Source organism: Brassica napus, unplaced genomic scaffold, assembly GCF_020379485.1.
Source record: "Brassica napus cultivar Da-Ae unplaced genomic scaffold, Da-Ae ScsIHWf_2101;HRSCAF=2753, whole genome shotgun sequence".
Lineage (NCBI taxonomy): Eukaryota > Viridiplantae > Streptophyta > Magnoliopsida > Brassicales > Brassicaceae > Brassica > Brassica napus.
The window spans coordinates 32,501-35,449 of NW_026015517.1; positions in this window are offsets into that span (position 1 = coordinate 32,501).

Genomic DNA, 2,949 nt, shown 5'->3' on the forward strand with positions numbered 1-2,949 from the left:
TTAATCCTAGATTAATCCTAATTAATCTCATATTAATCTTTAATTAATCCAATTAGTACTTAATTATCATGATACTCCTTAATTAATCTCAGATTAATTCTCAATTAAACCAAGATTAATTCTTAATTTAAACTAAGATTAATCCTTAATCAAAACCATGATTATTTCATAGTTAAGATTAGTACTTGAGAACAAGTACTAAGATTGGGATTAACCTCACTTTAACACTATTCTTTAAGTGTAAGTGTTTACCATGAGTAAACACAACATCATTCTTAAATATTCAGACATTTTACTAACTTAATCAAGGACTCATTCATGATCTATCTCAACATCTGTCTAGACTCACCTAAAGAACAGTCTTGAAACTGGCTTGGACAAGACTTAAGTTCCTCTTGACAAAGCTGAATGGACCTGAGAATGGACAAGGTTCTGATCGGTTACTATGGTTACTCAACAACTCATCTGACTCACATGATTGTGGCTTACCAAGGGACTGAATGGATAGGATGGGACTAGCAAAGCTCCACACCTTAGCTGATCAAAACAGGGTAAGGTTGGGTTCAGAACATCAACATCCGACAGTTCGGTTCAAGCTAAACAACTTAAATCAAATCAGTTCAAGCTCGGTTTCTTTCATACCAGATCAGATCAGTTCAGTTCTATTCAGTTAACAACAGTTCAAGACAAGATCAACTGAGTTTAGTTTCGTTTAACTCCAATCAATCCCTAACACCTTAGCAAAACTGTTTTAGTAGATGGATTCAAACCGAAACTAACAAGAACTGAACTGTATCATAACTTAAACAACTGATCCGACCCAGATCTAAGGTAGCCAATGAACTGTTCTGATCAGATACTGACTTAGGCTAGGAGACCAAAGCTTACCAAGACAACCAAAGGACTAGATGGCCTCAGCTGATCCTCTTCTCCAAGGTAAGCTGTGGCTGACTGATCAAAGAGAAAGATCAAGGTCTGATCATGATCTGAACTCAACTAGGTCTAGGGTTTTATTTAAGAATCTCACCTTCTGATCTTTCTCAAGACCAACTGAGCTAATGTTGAAGATTAGGTCACCACCAATTTTTTTCATACTTTTCTCACTGAGTTTTCTGTTCTTCTTTCTCTCTTTTCTCCTGAATTCTCTAGGTTTTTCTGCAGGTTTCTGAACGTGGGAAGCAGCTGGAGGAGGGTTAAATACAGCTGTGGTTGCTTCACCTGAGGGTTTAGCTCATAACAAAGCTTGGCTGAGAGCAGACAGCTGGCAACCTTTTCATCATCTACACCATACTGTCCTTTCCCTCCCATGAAGTAGTTTCCAGCCAATCATAAATAATTAAAGGAGGAAGCAAGCACACAGGCAGCTTGTGATTGTCATGTGCCATTTACTGAAAAGCTAAGCAAGCAGGCAGGTGCAAGTCATGTGATTAAAGACTGAGCAAGCAGGCTGGTGAAGACATGAGTCTGGTCCAAATTACTTGTAGCAGTTAGTTGATAATTTCCAATAATTGTTAACTAAATATTCCTTGTCTTTGGCTCTCGTCTTGTTCTCGGAAAATCTCTTCCAGTTTAATAAAAATTCGACCAAATATTTAGACTCGACCAAACTATCAGTGAAGGTCTTTCAACCACAAGACAGTCCGTCGAGAATTAATCTACCGGGTCGATTTTTATTTCTATTAATCATGGTCGAACCAACTAAAAACTGGTCGAGTGGGATTTTTTCTTGACCAAAAATTTATTGGCTCGTGAGGGTTATTACACCGACTGTCCCTGTTAATCATTACTCCGATCCCGAAGGCCAACACAATAGGATCGAAATCCTATGATGTTATCCCATGCTAATGTATACAGAGCGTAGGCTTGCTTTGAGCACTCTAATTCTTCAAAGTAACAGCGCCGGAGGCACACCCGGCCAGTTAAGGCCAGGAGCGTATCGCCGACAGAAGAGACAAGCCGACCGGTGCTCACCGAAGGCGGACCGGGCGCCCATCCCAAGTTCACTACGAGCTTTTTAACTGCAACAACTTAAATTACGCTATTGGAGCTGGAATTACCGCGGCTGCTGGCACCAGACTTGCCCTCCAATGATCCTGTTAAGGGATTTAGATTGTACTCATTCCAATTACCAGACTCAAAAGCCCGGTATTTGTTATTTATTGTCACTACCTCCCCGTGTCAGGATTGGGTATTTGCGCGCCTGCTGCCTTCCTTGGATGTGGTAGCCGTTTCTCAGGCTCCCTCTCCGGAAGCGAACCCTAATTCTCCGTCACCCGTTTCCACCATGGTAGGCCACTATCCCTACCATCGAAAGTTGATAGGGCAGAAATTTGAATGATGCGTCGCCAGCACTAAGGCCATGCGATCCGTCGAGTTATCATGAATCATCAGAGCAACGGGCAGAGCCCGCGTCGACCTTTTTATCTAATAAATGCATCCCTTCCAGAAGTCGGGTTTTGTTGCACGTATTAGCTCTAGAATTACTACGGTTATCCGAGTAGTAGTTACCATCAAACAAACTATAACTGATTTAAATGAGCCATTCGCAGTTTCACAGTCTGAATTCGTTCATACTTACCATGCATGGCTTAATCTTTGAGACAAGCATATGACTACTGGCAGGATCAACCAGGTAGCATTCATAAATCAGGACAAGACCACATCATATTCCCGCAAACACATGAAAGTGGGAACAGACGCAGACTTGACCGTCATCTTTTGTCCGAGACAAACGTGCTTAGCGGGACAGAATTTCTTCGGGTCACCGCCATAATATTTCCGCAACCGAGATCTCAGCAAACAGCTTATTCACCTTTGCGAACAATGCATAAACTATGCAAAGACACAAGGATCACAAGTGCCGGCTTATGTTGTGTCACGACTTCCCCACCGAAGGAGATGCCGCAAACAACATTTTAAAGCAAAGCTTAACAATTCCTTCCAGATAGG